General features: G+C 34.9%; 1 pseudogene; it reads left to right on the top strand.

Annotated features, from left to right (window-relative positions):
- Positions 1–19,928: 19,928 nt before the first annotated feature.
- LOC145799439 (small COPII coat GTPase SAR1A pseudogene) lies at positions 19,929–20,255 on the top strand (annotated as a pseudogene).
- The last annotated feature ends 6,311 nt before the right edge of the window (positions 20,256–26,566 follow it).

The following is a 26,566-nucleotide window of genomic DNA, read 5'->3' as shown; positions in this document are numbered from 1 at the left end:
AGCATTCTATTGTTTTCAATGCTTACTTTGAGGTGTTAACCGAGATGTTTTATTCCGGTTTAATGAGTTGATGATTTACTCAACTTTGTAATTTCAACCGAGATGTTTTATTCCGGTTGAACGAGTAGATGATTTACTCAACTTTGAAATTCCAACCGAGATGTTTTACTTCGGTTAAATGAGTTGATGATTTGCTCAACTTTGTGATTTCAACCGAGATGTTTTACTTTGGTTAAATGAGTTGATGATTTGCTCAACTCTGTGATTTCAACCGAGATGTTTTACTCCGATTAAATGAGATGACGGTTTACTCAACTGTGGTTTCAACCGAGATGTTTTACTCCGGTTAAATGAGTTGATGATTTGCTCAACTCTGTGATTTCAACCGAGATGTTTTATTCCGGTTAAACGAGTTGACGGTTTACTCAACTGTGGTTTCAACCGAGATGTTTTACTCTGGTTAAATGAGTTGATGATTTGCTCAACTCTGTGATTTCAACCGAGATGTTTTACTTCGGTTAAATGAGTTGATGGTTTACTCAACTGTGGTTTCAACCGAGATGTTTTACTTCGGTTAAATGAGTTGATGATTTGCTCAACTCTGTGATTTCAACCGAGATGGTTTATCTCGGCTAGATGAGTTGATAATTTCCTTAGGGCTTTCGCCGAGATGTTTTGTCGTGGCTAATGGGGTTGATGATTTGCACAACTCAAAAGGTTTAGCCGAGGTGCTTTACCCCGGCTAAAATAGTTGACGTTTTGTTAAAGGTTTTTGTCGAGATGATGAAACACAGTGCAACATGCAGTACAATAGTTAATGAAATCAGAACTTTTCATTGATGTGAAACATAATTACATACGATGGGATTGGCAGCCCGGTTACATTCTTTAAAACAAAAAAGAAAAAGAAAAAGAAAACTAAACTAAGGGAGATAGGTCGGCGAAGCCATCCCCGGTTGCAGTTGCCGTCAGGTTGACCGTGGTTGTGGTTTATTGGACGTCAGTCTCAACTTGGCCGGCCTACTTTGGGCGGTTATCTCCCTCGGCATTTTCCTCAGCTTCCTCCGCGCCATCTTCCTCGGCCTCAGCCTGCAATGCGTTGAAGACATAGTTGGCGTATGGCACCATGTACGTCGGTAGGAAGGCAGCTGTGGGAGAGGCAAACACGTCGGTTCCAGATCCTTGGCCGAGCTGTTCACAAGCAGCCTTCTAGCCGGCCTTGAAGAAAATGTCCTAGGTGGCATGAACTTGCTTGGTGTAGTTTTCCTCGACCTCCTTGAAACCTTCGTTGTTCGCCTCATCCAACTCATCATTCCTTGCTTGTTTCAACGCTTCCAGCTTGTCTCGGAGAGCATCTCTTTCTTGCTCGGCGGCTCCAAGTTGGCCGAGCAATTTGGAGTGGTCTGAGTTTGCAATCTCCAAAGAAGCTTTCGACCACCCCAGCTTGGTCTGAAGGTGCTCAACCTGGCTGGCAGTGTCCGTTGCCTTTTGCCGGAGTTTATGAATCCACTCCATCACCAGATGTTGTTTCTGGATGGCCTGCAAGAAGAGAGTTTGATTAGAGAAAGGAAACCGAGCAAACACTTAGAAAAATTTGAATAAAGCATGCAAAATTCTTACCCGGGTCATAGACTTGACCGAGGACTTCACGAGCTGGGTGTCCGGAACGTGGTCGCTGCCGGTCACATCGCTCGGCAGAAGTAGGGCTTTGGTTAGATCGAAGACGAGGAGGTGCTCTTTGTCCCCTTTGATCGAAGCATTGGCCGGGATCTCTTTTTCCTGGTGCTTCAGTTGGGGCTTCCATGGAGGTGTTGGGTCAGTTGTGACCACTGGTTGCTTGGTGTTCAGCTCCGCTACGAGCTCGGCTGAGGGATCGACGGTGCGAGGCCTTTTACCAGCGTGGCGGCTTTCCTTGCTTGTCTGCACCGCGGTGGTTGATGTGGCGGCAATTAGATTTTTGATGCGGCTGTGCGGGAGGGGATGCTCGGTAGTTCGGTAGATGTGGCGGCGATTAGATTTTTGATGCGGATTCGTTTCGCCATCTCCTCTGCTTCAGTCAACCAGATAAGGGGCACGTCCGGTAGTGTTGGGTCATGAGGTGGGGACGGCGCTCGGAGGAAGTCTGTCACTCTACTTCGGCGGGGAGCGGATTATCTGTAGGTCGGTATGTAACCGAGAAGTTCGTGGCAATCCCGATTACTGTACCGAAGCACAGTTTTGATGGCTAATTCGTTGGGGTTGTAGTAGTGGGCTTGCAAAGCTTCAATGGCTGCAATGAGAAAAGAAGAAAATATATTAAGTACAGAATAGTGAAGGAAAGTAACTTGACTGTGCAGTTAGCACGGCTTACATGTTGAACCGAAGTTCTTGCTGATATACCAGCCCTGCATGTCGGCTGTTTCATAATTACCGGACACCTAGAAATAGTCACCGTCGTGCATGTCTTTATCTGGGTGCCGGTTACTATCTTCTCCTTGCCCGGTCTGATTTTTAAATAGTAGTTGAGACCATCGCCAGTATGCCCTAGGCTGTACTGGCGAAGTATCTCGGTTAGTCCTAGGCTCAGGCCTAGCCGGTTGTTCAGCTCGGCTATCCCGTTAATTATCCTATAAGTGTTGGTTGAAACTTAGGTTGGTGCTAGCCCAGTGCACCTCAAGAACTTGCACATTAAAGGGTTGACCAGGAAGCGAAGGCCGCCTTTGATAATGGAAAGCACGGTGAAAGGGCACTGGTCTAGTCTGCCCCAAGGGGTTGTGTCCTTGGCACCGAGCTCTAGATGTACATCGGCGGGGACACCGTATTCTTCCCGGAACGCGGCTAGTGCGACCGATGTGTCAACTAGGAAGCGATAGCGCCCCATGTGTAGCCGGCTGGTTTTAGCACGGCTGTGTTGGTTTGGCAAATTTCTCGGTTGATGGCTGCTCGACCTTAGAGAGCCTCAGTATTGATGCGTGGTCCCCTTGGACTCTGCAGTAAAAGGAAGTTTAAGTGTAAGCGGGAGCGCGGTCGTGCAAAACGAGCTTGACTTTAGCTCGGTCAGATAGAGTGCCTAACCATCTCGGTCACAAGGGTAAACCCAGAAGCTCGATCACTCAAGCGGGCCAGATTTTATCCCGGTCGAGCAGTCTAGTACTTTGTTACCTCGATTCATACGCGAGTTTTGCAAACCTATAACTTGCTCGGTGTTGGTGTTTTTTGGGATCAAACGAAGACCTGGAGCCTAGTCCGCCCCAGATCCTCATGTGTTCATCATTGGGGTTGAAGAACAGTAAAGAGAGTAGGGGCAAATGAGGGTTTTGGGGGGTTATATCCTAAAACCAATGGTTTTTCGTGCCCAAAAATGTGAAATCCCAAATGAAAAAGCAATAAAGGGGTTCAAAGAACTTACAAGAATGGGGCAGAAGTCGAGTCTTTAAGCACAAACGCAGTAGAAAGCAAGAATGGAGCTTGAAAAAGCAATGGAGAGCACTGAAGGTCGTCTGGAATGAAAAAGAGACAGTAGGAAGAAAATGAAGGGGGATGTGGCGTGTTTATGGGAGAAAAGAACCGCCTAAATTTGAATCTAAAGAGATGGCTGGGTTGGTTGCTCGAGGCCAATAAATGATCGATGCGTGTCCCCATTGACGGCGGCGTCAGTATTGAAGAGACAGGAAGGCGAGTTGAGACGTCAACCGAGCAAATCAAGAAACCGAGCTTAGGGATTAGCACGGTTAACGTTTTGCTAATTAAGAACCGAGGGAGAATCTACCCCGGTCGGATCAGGTAATCCCAGTCACGCTTGCGCAGACGGAATTAAGTAGCAATTGAGAGGGAGATTTATAATCTGGGTTTGGGCTATGGAGGAAGTCGGACTGGATAGAGCCGAGCACGTTTGGGCCTAGCTAATTTGGGCCTGTTCCGAGTGGGTTTCACTCGGTCGTGGCTAGGGCCCCCTGTTTAGGCCGAGCTAACTGGGGCTTCCCTGGAGTTGATCTTGCTCGGTCGAGGCCCAGGCCCGAGGTCCAGGTCCCATGTTTGGACCGAGCTTACATGGCCGAGATGACCGCCTGCCAACCAGGTTCCATGGGTCGCACGTGTAGCTCGGCGGGAAATATCTTCTGGTCGCTGGCCGACCTGTCTTGAGCTCGGCTCTGTCGGAATGCTACCGAGCTCGGCCGTTATGGGGCTCGGTGAGTGGAGCACTCAGGCACGTTACGCAGCACGGTCGTGGAAGGCCGAGGTAATGTCGCCGGGCTGCCGAGTTCCCGCTAATGTTGTCTGACGGTTTGGTTAGGTGGTGTTCGTTGGATTTGTGCTGACAGATGGGAGAGCAGCTCCACGTGTTGAGAGACTAATGGGTGCAGAGTTGAGCGCTGAAAGTATATAAGCATGACTACGCCCCCCATGCTAGGGATGGAACATCATTTGGTGAGAAACACTCATCGTGATATATCTCTCTTCCTCTCTCTCTCTCCCTGAGTGTGTGTGCTAACTTGACCGTCGGAGAGGTTTTCTGTCCACACACCGCCGGGTAGCTTATCGTCGTTGCGCTCGCAGGTCGATCGGATAGACAAGGAGCTTGGACAAAAGGAGTACGGGCTCTGCGAAATATTTGCTCCCCGTACAATTTCTAAAGAGAGATTTCATAGACATCAATGAACACAAGGGGATGATGGGTGTGCTTTTAAAAACAACAACATCTACTATTTCATAAAAGACATACAATAACTACATTTATTAGGACTTGATAGAGAGGTTAACATTCTCTCCAGCAAGTTTAAGATTTGTAATTCTCTCAAGAAATTTCTTCTTATTTTTATGTCATATTGGGATTTATTTCAGATCCACAAATGTGAACGGAAGCATATAGTGCACACAGTAAAGAGAAAAAATTAACCACACTACAATTTATGTTGTTTAACCCAAATTACCTGCATCTATGATAGAGAAATTTTACTATATAAATAAAAATAAAAAATACACCTGGGATGGCAAAAAATACTCAAAATTCACGACACTATCCAATCTTATGGCTCACCTTGGTGAGAGGGACGGATCTAGGATTTAAGCTTTGGATGGGCAAAAACACATGTTACTTATCATCGAAAAAATTATTTTAAAATTTTAAATTTTGATTTATAGCAATACAAAAAAATGAATAATATTACTATTAATAGGACATTCTTTGTCAACATAATTAAGAATAGTATTTTTTCTTTCACGCTTTGCAGGTCAATTTTCCGCCCACACCCCCCTTAGATCCATCCTTACCTGATGAGCCATAATATTTTTTCTTTCACGCTTTGCAGGTCAATTTTCCGTTGCTTTTTTAATCTCGTCCAAAAATCCTAATCCTCTTGTGGCTATTAATAATAATCCACTACCATAAAACTTACCCAAAGTAGGTTATTTCATTATCAAGAAATTCCAACCCTTGTTGTACATTTCATTTTCTCATTCAATTATTAAAACTATACACATAATGAGGACTCTACTATGATAATTCAATTACATGCATGTATAAACTAGACTACTAATGGGTTGAGTAGATTAGTCCCAGCATGTTTTTTTCAAGGATGTTCCATCCCTTTTAGTTGTGAAGATCGGCGAAGATCTTTTATTTCACACTAAAACACAAATAAAAATAACAATAAAAAATAAAAAAAAGTGGGACAATTGAGTGTGTTGCTACTGCAAAGAACTATTTTTTATTTATATTTAAAATTTTTTTGGTGAATAACCCAACAACAACAAAGAATCAAGACAACAAGATTGAAAAATCTTGTCGTTCACAAAAAAATAAAAAATAAAAAATTGAAAAATCTTGCCAGATAATGAAAAAAGAAGGAATCAGAGAGAGAAAACAGACGCAACAAAACACACACAAAAAAACAGATTGTACCCCAATTCACAAGACAACAAAGAAAATTTTATATTAAAAAGTCAAAAATTTTATTTTATCTCTATTTTTTGTGCATTTTTTCATAAAAATTTAAAAAGTCATTCCAAACATACTAATATTTTTACCTCATATTTTAATCAAAAAATCAAAAAATTACTAAAATAACCTATATCCAAACGACATAAACACACACTGTTTGTATTCATGTGAGCAGTGGCGGAGTTATAAATTTGTTTCAGAGTGTCATTTAATTAGTAGTCATCGATATCATTATTTTATATTTTTAACTTTACAAAATATATTAAAATAAGCTTTCACATAATATACTACCACATAAATGTAATCCAAACTTATTAAATTATATTGATTGAATACAGAGAAGAAAGAAGAAGAAAAGACAAAAATAAACTTTCATGTGAGGAGAAAACAAATTCTAAACACTTAGGCTCTGTTTGTTTAGAATAAAATAGATAGAAAATGAGAAAAAGAGAAGAAAAAAAAAAGTTTTATGAATTTGTTTAGCTTGAAAATGGTGAAAACTAGAAGAAAACTAATTTTCTTGTACAGTTCATATTATCGTTGTAACTAATTTTTAATTTCTTGTAAAAAAACACAAGAAAAATTGAATGCGTAAGTTATCTATAACTAAACTTTTAAACTTTTCTATATTTTTCTTACAAAATTTGCATGTTAATTAGATGTTTGTAAGAAAATATATTTTCTTTATTATTTCTTTTCTTTCACTTATACTTTCTACTAAATTTCCTTTTAATCAAATGGAGCCTCAAGAATCTCATGCTTAAAAAGGAGGTTAACTCTTAACTAAGTTCTACTTTAAATAAATAAATAGATGATATATAAATAAAAATTTTATATATAATGATATGACTTTTTATTGTTCTTTTATTTTCAATCAAAACGCTCACCGTGGTCTTCATTATTTCAAAATATTATTAATACATCATTTTGAATTAATTTTTTGTATACACTTTATGTTTGCAAATCATTTTTTATACCATCTTATTTATTTTTTAACAATTTTAATGGTGTCAATTTATAAAACCTTTTAAAAATTTACATAATACTGAATAATATTAAAAAAATAAGGTAAATTATCAATAAATCCTAATAGTTAGACTTAATTCCCATTAAGTTCTATTGAAAATAAGTTTTCGTACAATCGTCACTAAAAATAATTTTTGTGATGATTTTTTACATGTCACTAAAAATTGACAATTAGTGACCTTTTTTGCCACGGATTTCATAAATTGTTGCTAAAACTGACAATTATTGGCATTTTTCTATGACGAATTTTTCAAACTGTCACTGAAAGTTGAAAATTAGTAACTTCTTTTTGTGATAATTTTTTCAAAAATTTATAATAAGTGAAATTTGTTATGACAAAATTTTCAAACTATTGTTGAAAATTAACAAATAGTGATGCTTTTTAATAGTGTATTATGAAAAATGTTATTAATTATCATAGGACCTATTGGATAATAAGTCCACTTAGTAAGACCTATGGAGGATAGTCAAGAAATTTTATTCAAAAAAAAAAAACTTTATCAATAAGTTCTATTTTCCTTTCAAGATTATTATTGAATCCTATCAAATTTCAATATGGATAACTAAGTTTTATTTGTTATAAAATGTTTCCAAATGAGTCCTTATTTTAGTGGTGCATCTTTTCTCAATTTTATCCTTCTCATTTAATATGAATAACAATTTTATAAATAATTTTAACTTAATTAAAATTAAAAAATCTAATTTGAAATTTATTAGTAATATATTAAAAAAATCATGATTAACAATTGAATCAAAACAAGAATGGTTTTTGTTATTTGAAATTGTAACTTTTCAGTGTAAACAATTTAAAAGGGTTAAATTCTATTAAAATTTCAAATAGCTATGAAAAATAATACTATGACAAATTTGTATATATCTCAATACATGAGATAGTTGATAATGAGAAACATAAAATTAAAATAAAATATACTATTTTGAATAACTGAACTTTATTATAAAAAATTATAAAAGAAAAAAGAATATAGGACTTAGTTGTTATTATTGAAATTTGAAATAACTCAATAGTAATTTCCAAAACAAAATCGAACTAATTGATATTTTTTCACTGTAGTTTATGATTTTTTTAATATAATATCATAATTTTTACAATTAAAAATTAAAATTTTACTTAGATTAAAAATATTTATGAAATTGTTGTTCATATTAATTGAGGGGTAAATTGAGATAACATACACCATTATGGAGTAATGAAAATTTTGAATATTTTATGAAAATTGAGATAAAATATTTTATGAAAATTAAAATTTTATTGTTCATATTAAAATTTGATCTAGATATATTTAAAAGTACAAAATTTGTATTAAAAAAAAAATTCAAAACATTCACTAAATTCTAAGAATACAAGGGGAAACTTTTTTTTTTTATTTACAAAAAGTCAATATGTTTTCATAGTTATTGAATTTTTACATGATTTTTCACAATTTTTTTTAAGTATATTTAGATTAGGTGTATCTAAAAAAATAAAATAAAATTTTAAAAAAATTATATGAATTGAAAACTTAAAACCAAAAGTATGAAAGTAGGGTGATCTTATTTTACGCGCAAAGATCTACTGCCAATGCATATGAACTATATCAATAAAACCATGAAATGGGACTCTTATTTATTCTTAAAAAATACAATACCACTACAAGAATTTACACATTTGCCGACCGCTTTTGCCGACCAAAAAAATTTTGGTCGCAACAAAATGACATTTGCCGACCAAATATTAATTAGTCGTGAATGATCATTACTTTTGGTGACCAAATATTATTGGTCGCAGAAGGTTATATTTTGGCGACCAAAAAATGAGTTGGTCGCAGAACGTGGTATGCTTTTGCCGACCAACTACAAATTTGGTCGTGGAAGGTCACATATTTTTTGCCGACCAAAAAATTGGTCGCCAAAAACTTATTTTCAACAACCAAAAAAAATTAGTCGCCAAATTAGTACATTTAGCGACTAATATTTTAGTCGCCGTTGATTGAGATTTGGCGACTAAAAAAATTTGTCGGCGAAGGTACCTTTTTCTGCGACTAATATGGTCTTTGGTCGCCAAAAGTTTGGGAGGGAAATTTGAAATGTGGAGGTGGGAATTGAAAGCCCTGGCTCCCAAGATCAACAAATAAAAAAAATCAAAAGCCCTGACTCTCAAGATCAATCTATAGCCAATGGTTCTAATCATAAAGGAAGAACAAAGAACGCCATGGGTTAGTAAGAGAAGCTCTTCCATTCTCTGGAATTCCTAAAATTCTACGGTTTCAATAAGTCATTGATATATGTGGAGTCTCCACAGTTTACCAAAGGGGTTTCGTCTAGGGCTAAGGATGTAGTTTGGGATTCGAAATCACCAGCGTTATTTGGTTTGGGGCAAACTGAATCGAGGTTTGAGCTTAGAGCAAGGGGAATCAAAAATTTCCTCTGAGGAGGTTCCCTCGATTAGTGTTAACAGATTGACGATGGGGGGTGAAGGGAGTTTTAGCCCTAGTTCGAGGTCGTTCGCTGCTTCTATGGAGGGCCTTCGATCAGAAATTGTTGCGATGGATGCTCTTGGTCCTGATGAGCGAGGTTCAACTAGAGGTAGGGTTTTAAATCGGGGTTTGGATGTGGTAATTTCTCAGTCTCAGGCTATTGAGGACCTGCAGGCTAGGCTTAACACCAATTGTTTGCAAATATGTTGGGGGTTTCGAGGGAGGATTTGGTACCCATTGAACTTGCGCGAGAGGAAATATCCACTCCTGCACTTCAGCGTTCAACCTGTGAATGACTAAGTGGTCGGACATTGTTGAAATGGAAAGGGGAGAGGAGACTATTATTGATCGATTCAAGGACCTACCTGATAGCCTGGTTGTGGCTAGTGCTAAAAATTTGGTGTCAAAGCTTGAGTGATGTGAGTCCACCTCATTATATTGTGTGAGAGGGTGAGTTTGTGGGTTGAGTGACTGCAGCACTTCTACTGTTTTCTCTTGCAGTTTGCTCTTGCAGGTTCCTTGCTGGCCTAGTTCTTTTGGGATTGTGTATTTCAGATGGTGCGCTTTCCTAACCTGAAATTTATTTAAATTGCAGCTTAACTCTAGTTTCTCCAAAATATACACTAATAGATCTTGTTTTATGGTTTTTCTTGTTATGGTTAGTTGAACTGTGCATGAACATGTAAAATACCACAAAATGCTTCTACACCAAACATTTTCCCATTAAACATCAGTGGGCATAGTGAGTGGAATTCATGCTAATTTTACTCTATTTTCAAATTTCAAGTTAAAATCGCTGTTAATTATTATTATTATTATTATTATTATTATTATTATTATTATTATTATTATTATTATTATTATTATTATTATTATTATTATTATTTTAAAATCAAACCTTTAGCTAAGATTCTAGATCTCACAAAATTGCATCATGTTACCTAGGCTTGCACTGTTCAACATCAGAAAATTTAGGACCCCATGTTAATGCAATTGCATTTTGACCTATGAAACACTCATGACATTCATTGATTTGAGGCAGCATGCTAGGTCAATTTTAAAACACATCCCAACACTCCACTTATGCAATATACTCAGGAAAAATATAGTTGTGTGAGTACAGAGAAATGATTGCACTGATGAATTTGGATAGGGATTTGAGGAGGGAAAAGAAAAGTAGTGGACAATGTGAAACAAAATTAGCTTATAATTCATTAATATTTTCCTTTCCATTTCCTTTGCCTACCCAAATCCAAGATCTAAACATGGTCTTAATCTGTCCTAGGAACCAATTAACCAAGGCTATGCTCTGTAGACTAAATCACCAAGTTTTGTCTTTGGAAATTGCAGAGCATAATAAACCTTTAACAATCAAAATAAAAAAAATAAAAAGTAATTAAAAGAAAACAAGAAAGAAAAGAACAAAAAGTTCTTGCTCCATCACTAGTTGATTAGGAGTATTTGCTCAGTTATGGCCTTTTAAAATAAGTAAATTACATTGTTGTTTCTGTCATCAGTGTCCTGATTCAAATGTGATTAATTTCCCTATTTCATTAGCAGGGTTTGGTGGAAAATTTGAAGAAACATGCTTATAAAAATGTGAATGACTTGGTTCCACTTGATGAGGCATCAGCATTTAGTTCCGCTTGAATTTTTCCATAATTGCTTTTGCCTAGTCTTACTTCTTGCATTAATCAAAATGGCTAAGGAAACTATTACTCTTTTTTTTTTTTTTTTTTGTGTGGTTTAAAATCAAGTTTGCCTTTATAGTTAAACTATAGGAAAAGAAGGAAAGAAATAAAAAACATTGGAATCAAGTGTCATATTCCCCAAATTTCTAAAAGTATTGAGGTTGGATTTACTCTTTAAAACATTAGTTTCATCCATTTGTTTCAATAACCCATGCTTTGCTATGTCATAAGCATGAGACACCATACTACATAAATTGTTTGTAGAGAGTGCTAAGTTGAAGTTGCTGCAAAGCGAAAAATATTAAGCTGAAAATATGATATATGGGTTAGTAATTTATTTTACTAAGTTGAAGTTTTGATCTTGTAGATTGGTCGATTGGTTATCTCGAATTAGTTTGGTTAATTGAAAATTGGGTTGAAGAGATAGCCTCAGTTTTTATCTTTTACATTATTCGATTGATTAGGTTAATTAAAAATAGGGTTTAAGATGGTTTTTTTTAATCTCGTTTGAAATAATGTTGCTCTGTTTTTATCTTTTAGATTAGTCTATCGATTCTCACAGATTGGTTTGTTTAATTTAAAACAGAGGTTAAGAGATAGCTTTTTCAATTTGTTGGTGTTTGGTTAAGTTCGATTTTAATAAGGAAAAGACTTAAATTCTAGTGAAACTAGTATTTTTATTCTTTTTTTAAAAAATTAGTGTTTAATGTATACCTTTTTGGGTTTTCTTCTGTTTGATCTGGGATATACACACAGGTTTTTATATTATAAATGGGATTATGGAGGTGGGGTGAGGATCTAGGAGATAGGGTTTGTTGCATAGTTCAGTTTGTCCAATCACACTAAGCATATATGCGTAAGTTTGAATTTTTTTATTGAATTTCAAGACTTATTTTCATTTTGTATTGATTTCCTTTTTTTGTTTCTCTTCCCGGTTAGCAATTTCATCAAAACTCAACTTTCCCCAATTTATATATTATGTATGTATAGGCACATCTGTGTACAATAATTTCTACTCGTATTTCCTTAATCTTACATTGTATCAATAATAATTTGTATCTTTATGTTTTTCTTGTTTTTAAGAGTGAAGTGAATAGTGATGTGAGGAAAAACACAGAATCTGCAAGAAAAATGGAGCAGAAAGATCAGAATTTTATTTTCATCTTTCATCTCCTTAAAAAAATTCAGAGTTTTAATGATGGAAATAATACATGCCTGTGACAAATCCTTTGTGGTCTCTGATGATGCCAGTCTTCACAATTCCTGGGTGTACTGCATTTATGTATTATTTAGTATTATTGTTCCACATATCCATTGATTACTTAACATAATTAATGCCATGTTTATTTGATGGAATGGGATTAAGGGGTTAAGCAATAATAAACCTATACCTAGTATGCAATCTGCTGGGGAATCTTCTGGGGCTAAAATTTGATTCAGGTTTTTCCAGTAGTTATTGGCATTGCTCAGTATAAATCAAATGTCTCTCTCTCTCTCTCTTTCGCTTTGTTGCTGCAGTGGGAAGAAAGCTGGTTGTTGTATGCAGTTTAGGAACCTGCACATTGATAATGAATATTCTGCTTGGAGGATTTATAGTTGCCCAAAGTAAGTTACCTGATTTCTATTTTCACTTTTGAGCCTATCTTGAATTAGAATGAGCTTTTAATTTACCAATCTTTATACCACATTGTTGAATCTTTATATGCACTTCTGATTTCTATTTCTAAGTTCTCTTTTACTGTTTGCGTAGTATCTTTACATTCTCAAAATTCTGAACATTTTTCTTATTGCAGCCCAATCCAGACCCCTGAATTCATGCACCTACAATTGGGAAATTCCTTCTCAAGTCTAGAGGCTTCTTCACAGATGACTACATGTTTTGGGTTTGTGTTGGAGCACTCTTGTGGTTGACTCTTCTCTTCAACATTTTATTTATTAAGTCAATGCTGCAATATTGCAACATTGACTTTTTTGAATCGTAAGCTATCTCATCTAGTCATTTGGTTCAGATATTTTTATTTGAAAATGGATTTCCTTCGTTGGAAGTAGATTTCCAGGATTAACAACCCTGTTTCTGGATGTTCTACATCAGCTCTTAGTGATTCAAAATCTATAGTCTTGGATGAAGATGTTGGAAAGAAGAATAAGAAATCATCTGGACGAATGACCTATGAAGGTTTGAGCCTTTACCTTTGTCTCTTTTGATCTTTACTTAATGATCTCATCTTCTATTTCTCTTGCTGCCAATTAAGTTAATGACGTAGGTCACTAGTTACTCCTTTATCACCTTTCTTTTCCATTTTAAAGTTCATGGCAAGTTGAATTGCATTGTGTGTGTAATGATGTCGATGAAGTGGGGAAACCAGATATCCTAAAAGAAAATAAGAAAACATCAATAGGAATAGGTTTCCCAAAAGTCCAAATCATTGGAAGATTTCCAAAAGAAAGGCATTAGAATTCAAGTAAATTTCAATGATTACTGGAAAATACTAGTGAAAAATTGTCTATTTTAAATGAGTAAATTCTTATAGTTTATTTGTCTGTCTGTGATTCTTATAGTTTTTAGTTATATATTTATTTGTCTCATAGTTATTCTTATAGTTTTTAGTTGCATCCTAAATAGTTGGTTATAGGTAAATGGTTTTCTCTCAACTGCTGTATTGATGAAACTTAATGTTAAAATTTTGATGGGTTGATGACTTTCCAGGTCAACTTTGTAAATTCGATTGCGACAATTAAGGGTGGGACTCATGTTGATTATGTTACCAACCAGATTACAAACTATGTAATGAGTATTGTTAATAAAAAGAATAAGAATGCTAATCTCAAAGCCCACGCAGTGAAGAACCATCTACGGGTTTTTGTCAATGCTCTTATTGACAACCCAGCTTTTGATTCTCAAACCAAAGGGACTTTGACAATTCGGAGTATGAATCTTGGAAGGAATAAGAATGCTAATCCCTGTCCAATCTTACTTCCATTACTGTCTAGTGGAACTGAAAGTGAAGTTTATAATAACTGGTATTTTTTGTTGCACAGGCTACTCACAGAAATGGGAAAGTTCTAGCGTTTTATTCCATGTCAGAGTATGAATCTTGGAAGGAGAGCTTGGGAGGCAATGCCAGCAGTTGGTCCATTAAGCACTATAAGGTTTGTATGTTCAAGATCACAGGAGGGATAAATCTAGGGTACTCGGTGTTTTTGTATGTGTTGTCAGTTTTGGTATGCTATTATCTGCACTACTATTTGTCTCTTGGACTATATTTGTCCCTTCAAGTTCTCATTGAGGAAACCTACTTTGGATTTCTGGGTGAACTGTGTCAGATTCGTAATTATTGTGGTTATAAGCAATGCTGCTGCTTATATGCAATGCTGCTGCCATGGAGGTACATATATTATGACATGTTGAACCAAGCTATTTTAGTAACATGTAACGTGAAGTACTTGATGTTTTTAGATGTTCTTTTCCTCAGGCACTTCCCATATTTCTGTATAGTCTGATCACTGCTTTGGGTGCCATCCTGATTTTAGTTGCATTGATACTTCTGTTTGGAGAGGTGAGGGATTTATCTTAGGTAACATTTCTTTAGAAGAGAGCTATAAAATTTGGAGTAGGTGGACAGCTGCTTGAATTTGCAGTGCAATTTATGGTTTATTAAGCTATTCGTGCCCGATTTTACCCACGTAAAACTGATTTCTTATCCCTGCAATTTGCGACATGGGCAATTGAGGTGGGAATGTGTCTGCCCATTAGAAAAAGTGCTTATTAGAAAACTTGAGTTATGTTCTTGTAGCATGGATACATTTTCTGAAGAAGTGCTTTTAGAAAACTCAAATTTATATTTTCGTATCATGATGTTTCAATTTTCCTGGTTAAATCAGCATGGTGAATTTGCATGCGCTAATTACTACTAGTTTGTATGAACAGATTATACCACAATCTGTTTGTTCTAGATATGGGTTGGCTATTGGTGCAGTTGTAGCCCCATTTGTCTGCGTTCTTGTTTGGATTTGTTTTCCTGTAGCATATCCAATAAGCAAGGTACTTGTGTTTTCTCAGCACTATTGCATTGCATTAGTTAAGCAAATTCATTGGTTGGTCTTTCTAATTAGTCTTCTTGGCTACCCTTATTCTCTGTGATTTTTAGCTATTATATTTTCTGCTAGGACATGTACATGTAGCACTTTTCCGTAGAGCTGAGTTGAAAACACTGGTTGATTTGCATGGTAATGAGGTAAGTAGCTACATTTTTGAAAGTGTTATGAACTAACGACATTTTTTTATTTATTTATGATGCAATTTGGTCCATCCCCTTCCCATGTCCCTACTGCCCACCCACCCACCTACACCCAAAAGAAAAAAAGGACAATAATGTTTTTCCATCCTGTTATTGTTATTGCTGTTAGTTTTTTTCTCTGTCAAGGCACGAAAAGGACAAATCACAGCTCATTTATATGACAAACAGTCTATAATTTTTGTCATAATAACAGGAAAAGTTCAATTGGATACAGGTATGTAGGGATACGACACCTGATGCCAGTCCAGCATAGTTGGGAATTCAATTTCCCCGGTTTATGCTTATTATTTTAGTACACATCTTTTTTCAAGGCAGTATCATTAGAAATTGGTTTAAGACATACTATAGGATGGCAGTGAATCACAAAATGGCTTTGTGTAGTGAATTCCTTGTAGTTGAATAAGGCTTTGTTGTATGAGCATGCTCAGTTTTTGTCTATTGTCCCCCCCAAGAATTTTTCTTTATTCACTCTTTAAGACCGTATTATATAATTTTTCCATGTTAAAAATAGACCATGTTGGGGCCTTATTTTCATCTTCTTGATTGTTTCTCCTACTAAACAACTGTCAATTTCCTTAGGGTATGTAGATTGTTGTTTAGCACTCTATCTCAAAGACTTGAAGTCCCTCAGTGGCCTTACTATGCGAAATTTGAGTCTCTATGTTCTTATAAGTTATAAGTACTCATCAAACATCTTTCTCTAGCTATATTTGTATTGTGTTTTCTCGGTCATTGTTGTCTTCTCTTGATTCACAAAACTAATTCATTCTTTGTGTTTCATTAGTGATGACAATATTAAAAATAGCTGTCAATTTATGTGTTTCATTCGTGTTGCCAATTTAAAAAATATCTGTCAATTTCTGTATGTGTTTACTTTTTTCATGTAATGCAGTTATGTGAGGGAAACATTGGGACTTTGGCGGAATGGACCGTAGAGATGATCAAGCTGCAGTGCTAAACCCTGGGAACAAACCATTAACACTGATTACTGAAGATGATTCATTTAGAGAATTTGAATTTAGACAGTATTTTTTTGCCTGCCAAGCAAAGGTGTGCAAGACAAAGAAGTAGGATTAACTTAGGTTGGTTTTAGATAATAACAGGAGAAGTTATACATAATGGAAAATTATGTTTTTTATTTCATACCAGAAGTTATTGCATTATTTGTTTTCCTCAATCATGTTCAATTTATGGCATGTAAAATTTTTCGTAGCGTTGAGTCTTTCATTTATCAGTAACACTTATATTATTCTTCTTGCATATTGGAAATTGGGATGCACTGCTTGAACTTGCTTTAGTACGTGCTCAGTATATCATAGTTAACTTAATTCTACATTTTATCGTTAAACTTCATTTGTAATATCTATACTAATTGTCTCACTGGAGCCATACTTTCTTAAGTTTTCTACAGTGCTTGTTATATTTGTCAAAACTTTAAATATTTTGTCTCGCCATATTTCAAGGGTACTTGGTTTTCTGCAATTGTGTTTTAACTTTGTTTCAATTATACATCTCAATTTTGCAGCTGTTATTCAAGTTGAATCGTCCCTTTGAGGTTGCATCAAGGGGCTATTCATTTATTATCGGCATTTCAAAGGCATTGGCACTGCATGAGGTATTTGACATGTTGTTCAATGTTCACTCACAGTAATAATAGTACTTTTTTTAAGCTATTATTGAAACATTATTTATTCTTATCCTTTTTACCTCTCTTTTCTTGGTGTTCTTTTCAGAGTATGTTACCCTTCTGTATCCGTGAAGTTTGGGTGATAACTGCTTGCTTGGCTTTAATCAATACAATTGCTTCTCATTATAGTGATGGACAAGTGGCACCTGATATAGAAACAGAGTTTTATCGCCTTCAAGGTGATCTTTATTCACTATGCCGGATTAAGGTAAAGTTTACACGCATTGCAAGTGACTTCCAAACTCCATATACTTAGTGTGATATAGTGCAGTGTTTGCATACTATACTATGTAACTTGGTGAGTGGAAGTAATCAACATTTGTTATTTCAACCGAGAATGGAGTTTGAGGGAAAAAATAGTTGTCCAGGCATGTTTTTTGCTGACATATAGATGCGATGATATGTTTCATTCTATTTTTATTTCTCAATGGTTTCCCTGTGACAATTAACAAGCATTTTTTTTATTAAGAAAAAAAAGAATAGCCATGCATTTGTTCACTTGTTTCTACAAATTTAATACCAAAATAATTGCTTATTGCAATGTAATTCCCCATGTTGCAGTTCATGAGGCTTGCATATTTAATTGGTTATGGATCAGATATAGAAAGAAGTCCTGTCAACAGGTAGAAACACAACTTTTTAGCATACCAATCCTATTTGAAAGTAGTAGTCAGCATTGCCAAAGAGTTCCTTTGATGTTGCACTATGGTCCTCCAACTCTCTCTCTAATATATTTTTCTTTTGTGCAGTGCTTCACTCAGCATGCTACCTTTGCCTAAGCCCGCAGTTTAGCCTTTAGTTCCACTTGATGCTTCATCTGAGGTGTTTGAGAAGGAAAATGTGAGGTTTTTAATTTGGTATTATTGACATGTAACTAGGAAAAGGCTTGTAAATTTGAGCACTGATATAAATTAAATAAACCAACCTTGTACTGGTTATTTCGAGGATACTTCAATTGATACTCTGCTTCTTTTGTTATAAGTGATTCAACTGGTTTGCTGGTTGTTTAGAATGAGTCTTAACTGAAGTCAAATAAAGTTAATTACATTTTAGGATGAAAGAAAATTTTATTCATAACTCAAAAATCATTTGATGGCTCAGTATGATGGCCTCAGTGACATCCTAACAAAGCGGCCAATTTTAATTGGGCCAGAACTGAAAGCTACTTTGGAAAACATGATCTGGTTTTTTACTTTCTTTGTAAAAATTAGTTTTTTCAATAATGCCTCCTGTGCGCAGAGGAACTTCATCATCAACATCTTTACTCTGGATTATTGGAAGAAATAACTGAACAACTGTGGGATAGTCAAATTTATTGTTGTCGCAGTTCAATTACATACATTAGTCACCAATATGGATCTTAGATGATATCTAGAGCTGGAGGATTGTAAGGACCAGGTTGTCAAAAAACAAAAAAAAAACCTTGTTAAAAAAAAAAAAATCAGTTTTTGGAAATTTGTACTACTTACCTGAGCAGTGCTTGTGTCCTTGCATTGAATTGTTATGGTAATGTGGCTCAAGTTGAGGGTTAGGATTAAATGTTTCACTAAAATAGACTATGTCTTTGTGGGCACTTTTTCTGAGACACAACATGCCCTTCCTCACCTTAGTTAACATGTCAATAATGCGGTTTAAGTAATCCTTCTCAAAATTATCGTAATTATATTTGTTACTGATCCTAATTTCATTCTCATTGAAAAATGTTATTGTTTATGTATTCCTTGAATCCATGCAGATGATTCTTCAAACAACACCAAGGGTTATGCACTTTGGTATTCAGAGGAAGCCATTACCTCTTGAACCATCTTTACTTCTGCGTGAAGCTAATCGCCAAAGGGCTTCTCTTTCTGCTGGGAATGTGTTTGAATTATTTGATGGTCGCTCAGCTTTTATTGATGGGTAATGGAAATTTAGTAATTGAATGCAATATATTGTTACATGCTGTTCAAAGAAATGCATAATTTCTTGGAGGGGGAAATACAATCTTGTTGGTTGGTTCCAGTGTTTTGACTTAAAATATACTGAACTGCTTTAATTTGCTTTGGAAGCAAGCATACTAGTTGCTGATAACAACCTTCCCCCCTCATTTTTTCCCCTCTAATTGTTGAAGAAGTGAACTCTAATATTTGAATCTTTGTGTATATGTAAATGTCTTTGTCTTCAGATCCTTTGAATTCTTTTGAGCCCTTACCCAGTTGTTACATGCTGGCAGCTTAGGTTCAGATGCATCTCCGAGGAAGCCCCCTTCAGCTAAAGTAAATACTGTTTCCATGTCAAGAACTAATTCTTCACCCGGAAACTTTGAAAGCTGCATCGATCGACCTATGAGACTTGTAGAGATATGTGTTGATGCTGAGCATGCTCTGCAGAATGGTGGACCAGCAGCAGTGATGATTTTATGAGTTATGAGAAGCCAACAAGACCCATTCTAAAGGTATCATTCTTGTTTAATGGAAAACCAAAACAGATTTTGATGATGTGTATTATAATAAAAACAATGATGAGAAGATGATGATGAGGATGTGGAGCAATCATTATACCATCGTATTTTAGATTGCCACCTTTCCTGTATATAGTCTCCCTTTTAACATGACATGGATTGGTTTGTGACAACGGACCACTTTGTTGATTCATTATTCATCTCACAATGCATTTCCATTCTTAGGTGTTTAAACCAAGGTCTCTGGTCAATCTTGCTGCATCTGTTTCATCTGCTTTGCTTATTAATGAACCTCAATGGGATGGAATAGTATATAATTTTTGTGCCTTGTCCTTTTCATGCCTTGTCTTTTTCGTGCCTTGCTCACAAATAGTATATAATTTTTGATCATCATGCAAGTGGATTATGTAGTTTACCTTGTTGACGCATGCGACAAAGAGAGATTTGCAGAGGCTAAAAAGGAGCTGGATGCCCTCCTCTCAGACGATTCACTTGCAAATGTCCCGTTTCTCATACTTGGGAACAAGATTGACATACCCTATGCTGCCTCAGAGGATGAGTTGAGATATTACTTGGGTTTGACTAGTGTTACTACCGGTAAGGGTAATGTTGACCTCACTGACTCAAATGTCCATCCTATTGAGGTCTTCATGTGCAGTATCGTGCGCAAGATGGGATATGGCGATGGCTTTAAGTGGCTTTCCCAATACATTAAGTAGGAGAATCGGAGAATGGTTTAAGAAGCAAGCGAATGTGCAAAGCCATCTAAGGGTAACTTTCATGCCACTGCTGCATGAATGGATATATTGGGAATGTAAAGTTTAATATGTAGCTTTTACCTTGTTATCTTGCAGACAGTCTTGCTATTTTTTTGGTGGGGAAGGTTAAGTTGATTCTGTTCTCTCTGTGTGTCTGTCTCTCTTTGTACTTGACAGAATTGTAAAGAAATAAAGTTGTGGGGAAATGTTTGTGATTGATGGGGAAATGTTCTGATCTTTTGCATTCCATGGCAACCGAGAGTGTGAAATGTTGTACTTTTGTCCCAAATTCCCAATAGCTTTTGCTAATCAAAGCCCCAAAATTAGTAAGGGCACTCGTGCCTCAGTAAGTTATACTTTTGCCGACTAAATAAAGTAGTCGGTGTATCACCAAGCACATTTGGCGACTAAATAATTAGCCGTTAAAATTATTAATTTTGGCAACCAAAGGATTTGGTCGCGAATAGGTCCATTGCCGACTAAAGTTTTAGTTGCGCAAAACATGTTTGGTCGCGGAATGTGACAATTGGCGACCAAATTTTTTGGTCGTGGAATGTCACAATTGGCGACAAAAATTTTTTGGTCGTGGAATGTCACAATTGGCGACCAAACTTTTTGGTCGTTGAATGTGATAATTGGCGACCAAACTTTTTGGTCGCGAAATGTGTCAATTGGCGACTAAGATATTTGGTCGGGAAAATATCACTTTTCGCGACCAAAGTGTTTTAGCGACTAAATGAATTAGTCGCGGTAATGATATATTTAGCGACCAAAAATTTAGTCGGCAAATCTGACTTTTCCCGACCAACCAAAATTTTGGTCGCGAATTACTTTTGCCGACCCTCAATTGGCGACCAAAGTAGCGACCAAAAAAATTGGTCGCGGATAACTTTTGCCGACCAAAAATGGGCTTTTAGCGACCAATTTTTTGGTCGGCAAAAGTGTTAATTCTTGTGGCGTACAAATATTCTCAAACATGATGCTCCCTAATTTGGACAAGTTGCATATCCCAACAAATCTCTCTTTACACCTCTCTTTGCATGTTGTAACTTCTTTGAATTTGAATACATAAAATTAACAAACTATTATATATTGTAAAGAAATCTATTGGGCTGTACTTATTTTATTATTCCTGCAACTATCATGTTCTTGTTGGGTAGTTTGGTGTTTTGTTCTGTTGTTTATGATTCGTTTTTCATCAATCTTGAGGTGTGCTAAGAAATGATTGAGCATTTCTTGCGGTGCCAACCCAGTTGAGATCGTGTGGTTATGTTTTGATATTTTTTACACTTCCTTCTCCTTTCTTTGGTGTAATGCTGTATGTATTTATGTTAATTATCATCAATAAAGGTCCTGTTTTTTGCTGTTAAATATATATATATATATATATATTGTAATGAAATCATGGTTTATCCCTTTTTTTGTTTTTGCACAACCATGAACTAGGTCTACAAATTCAATAACACTACCAATATATAAGTACAATGAGTAAGAAAATACAAAAATGGCAAGAAGTGCGAGGTTTTAAATTATATAATTAAAGGAGTAAATAAAAAAAATTATAGCAAATTTTATGCAAATAATTGAAAATGACTATGAGAAGGGCAATTGAATATTTGAATATTATTTTGAAGATTTCAATAAAAACCTTCTACATATAAATATAAGCAACAATGTGATGATATGATAAATTGCTTTCAGAAAAAATGCTTAACTTACGAATTTTATAACTCTCATGCATCATATGAGTCAATACTAGTTATAATCTTATTGAGGGGTTATTTGACAAGAAAGTTAAGGTTAAATTATTGCTTGTTTGGCATGCACTAAAAAAATGCATTTTTTTGGGCATACATACACTTATTTAAGTCACATCAATCAATATCTATCAATATCTTCTATTTACTTTTCTATTCACTTTCTCTACTTTTCTACGAATTTTTTTTTATAAAAAGTTAAAAAGTGCACTTATTTAGAACATTCAAAAGATAAAATAGGCTAATTTAGCCAATAAGATAAAATGTGACATCCAAATCATAATCATTTTATTTTTTCTCTGACAATCATGAGATCCAAATAAAAAAAGTCAAAAATTTATCTTCAACATTTTTTATTTTTTATTTTTTAAATCAAACTAAATTAACCAAAAATACAAGTTAAATCAACTCATTCCAAACGAAGATGGAGTCAGCAAGATTTTTAATACGAATGTTTCACACGTTTTGGTGCTGTGGCAGAAGGATTCCCTTTTAAATCTCAATCAATCCTAATCTTTTCGATAAGGTAGACATTTATGAATAATACTATATAAATATAATTTGTATAAACAAATTGATATAGAATGATATGTTTTATTTGTAGTCACTCGTTGAAAATCAACATACCTATCACTTTATCATAACTACAATAATACTATTATCATATTATTTTTGTCTTCAATTATGTATGTATATTATTTTTTGATAAATATAAAAAACCCCAATTCCTCCTAATATAAATGATAAGGCCAAATTTGACAAGTCAAATATAATTCAAAAAGTCAAAAAATATATAAAAATGTATTATTATTCACAAATAAAAAATATTAAAAAAATATTTTATATATTTTTATAATATAAATTCACTGACAACTCACAGCTGTTAAGCAGGCCATCGTACACTTCTCTTGGGGCAAAAAAAAAATTGCCTCCTTTGGGACAAATAACTTTTGGACGGTGATGGTCAGCCTATAGGGGCCACCATGGGTTCCATTTTAATAATATGAACTGTTAATATGTAGAACTCGCCGAGTAATATATGTTTGTAAAAAATCACGTTGATCGGATATCGTTAACTATATGATCAAATCAGTTTTGTATAAACAAAACGGATGGTGTGATAGTTAACTGTTGAACAAAACTAATCCGATCATATAACTATCGATATCTGATAATGTGATTTTTTACAAGCATATAATACTCGACAAGTTGTACATATTGTACGGTTCAGATTATTAAAATGGGACTCATGATGGCCCCCACGAACCGACCATCACTGTCCAAAAGTTATTTGCCACGAAGGAGGTAATTATTTCTATGGAGACATGTAGGCAGGAGAGCCGTACAATCAATTAATTTTCTTCCACTATACACTTTATTTATACAATTTTTTATTACATATTTTTTTGTAAAAAGATAAAAAGTTAACCCAAATATCAATATTTTTTTCCTCAATTTTTTAGTTCAAAAAGATAAAAAGCACACTTATTTAGGACACCCTAAACAATCCCTAGTGTTTCAATAATGCCACCGACCTCTAAAAAACGATCGAAGAAATGACCGAATGCCTATTTGATTTGACATGTTGATTAGCTGCGGCTTACCATAAAAGGTATTATTATTCACAAATAAAAAATATTAAAAAAATATTTTACATGTTTTTATAATATAAATCCACTGACAACTCACAGCCGTTAAGCAGGCCATCATACACTTCTCTTGGGGCAAAAAAAAAATTGCCTCCTTTGGGATAAATAACTTTTGGACAGTGATGGTCGGTCTATAGGGGCCACCATGGGTTCCATTTTAATAATCTGAACCGTCAATATGTAGAACTCGTTGAGTAATATATGTTTATAAAAAATCACGTTAATCGGATATCGTTAACTATATGATCAAAACAGTTTTGTATAAACAAAACGGATAATGTGATAGTTAACTGTTGAACAAAACTAAATCGATCATATAACTATCGATATCTAATTAATGTGATTTTTTACAGGTATATAATACTCGACGAGTTGTATATATTGAACGGTTCAAATTATTAAAATGGGACCCATGATGGCCCCCACGAACCGACCATCACTATCCAAAAGTTATTTGCCCCGAAGGAGGCAATTATTTCTATGGAGACATGCTACGCAGCTGCAGGAGAGCCGTACAATCAATTAATTTTCTTCCACTATACACTTTATTTGTACAGTTTTTTATTACACATTTTTTTGTAAAAAGATAAAAAGTTAACCCAAATATCAATATTTTTTTCCTCAATTTTTTAGTTCAAAAAGATCAAAAGTACACTTATTTATGACACCCTAAACAATCCCTAGTGTTTCAATAATGCCACCGACCTCTAAAAAACGATCGAAGAACTGACCGAATGCCTATTTGATTTGACATGTTGATTAGCTGCGGCTCATCATAAAAACAAATAAATAGTGAGAAGGACAGCTATTCTCACGCCAACCACTTTTGATAAAAATAAGTCAAAGCAACTTATAAATCGTACAATAGCCTCGTTTAGTAGAGTTGTGGGAAAATGATTATAATTTATAACTTAACAGCTTATAGCTTATAGCTTATAGCTATGAAAATAAGTTGATTTTTGACTTATAAATTAAGTTTCTCCTCCCCTACTCAAAGAATAAGTTGATTTTTGATTAACAAAAAGTTATAAGTTGTATTGTTAAACTGAACCAAACACATCAAAATAGTTTAAATTAAACTAAAAGCTGAAATAAGTTAGAAATAAGCTCTACCAAACAGGACTAATAATGATACGGACTCCTAAGCAACAATCGAAGAAATGAACGAATGGCTATTTAGCTTGACACGTTGATTAGTTAGGACCTACTAATGCTTTGGAAAGATAGTGAAATATTAATTTTTTTTGATTTTTTTAAAAAGTTTTTGTGTAAAAAAATAAAGAGGCGATATAACCTAAAAACCCCAAAAAACTAAAAAGAGCTAAAAAATCAATCTTCCCAAACTGCCCCTAAAACTAAACAATAGTGAGAGGAACAACTATTCTCACATTCGCTACTTTTGATAAAAATTATAAAATAAGCCAAACTGGCCTATAAATTATATTTAAAAATAAAGTGAGTTTGGTAAAATAAATAAAAATAAAAATACTCATCATTCTATATATTTTTATTTTTAACACAAAATTAAATCTTTTTAGTATTTATTTTGATTAAAGTAATATCTATTTTTGAAAAACAAAAATAAAAACTCAATCAAATATTTTTTTTTTTGATCAGCAAAAGAACCTTTATAGATGCAAAAGCCAAGCAAGAAGGGAGATAACATCAACAAAGGGGGGAGGAAGAGGAGTTTGGCGAGGAGCCAAACCCAAGAAAAAGAAGAAAAACAAAGTTGCTAACAGCAAAAACAGACCAGCAGAGCAGAAGCAAACCGACAGCAAAAACAAAAGCAGAAAACCAGCCCGCTGCAATTGATACCGGGCAGAACCAGAATTCACCATTGCAGATCTTCACCCAGCAATTCACCACAAACCAATGCAATAGCAACCAAGAAGCAATCATCACGAACCCATTCAAAGGGTCAACCTGATCTGATGCAGGTTGGCCACAATGTCATAGACTGAATAGTTCACCACCGCATGACATTTGATCCACAAGGCTATCTTCACCTTAATTTTCTCGCACAATTCTTGAATGTTGGGGAGAGCACCCTTGAACACACAGTCATTCCTCAGCTTCCAGACAGACCATAACACAACAGCAGGGATAATCTGCCACGCTTTGAGAATCCAGCCTTTGAACCTACCTCCAGCCCACCAATGTAGCAGGTCTACTAATGATCCTGGTGTGGCCCAAACCTGATCCCACCAGTCAACCATAGTAGACCAACACTTCCACACTAGAGGGCATAACAGCAGAACATGATCAACAGTTTCCACCTCAGATTTACAGAGAACACAGAGAATGTGAAAACTCAATCAAATATGATTTGTATCAAAAATAAAACTCAACTGAATAGGATTTGTAACCATTAGTTTTGATTATAAACCTTTTTAAGATTGATCATGCCAAATTAAAATAAATAAAAAAACAATTTGTCAAGATTAAAATTAAAAAAAAATAAATTAAAGACTCAGTTTGTCAAGATGAATTTGCCAAATCAAAATAAAAAGAGAATCCTATATAAGACCATGCTAAATCAAACTCATTATTGAAAAAATAAAAAATAAAATTTGTTAATTAGGATACCAAATCACAAAAAACCTCTAATTTAGCATGGTCGAGATGAGGATTTAAAATTAAAATATAAAGCCAATTTCATTGAACAAGTGGGTTTTTGAAAAAGTTTAAACGGGCAGAATTTATCTAGCTAGATTGGATTGGAATACTGATTTCATTTATCTAGATGGGTTGGTCTTGTAGTAAGGTTAATAATTAAAATTAATAGTATATTTAGTTAAGTTTTCAACATATATATATATATATTTTTTTTTTTAATTAAAAAAATAGATATTATTTTGATGAA

The sequence above is a fragment of the Camellia sinensis genome, chromosome 9 (assembly GCF_055761805.1).
Source record: "Camellia sinensis isolate YWXY chromosome 9, ASM5576180v1, whole genome shotgun sequence".
Lineage (NCBI taxonomy): Eukaryota > Viridiplantae > Streptophyta > Magnoliopsida > Ericales > Theaceae > Camellia > Camellia sinensis.
This window is presented reverse-complemented; position numbering and strand designations above follow the sequence as displayed.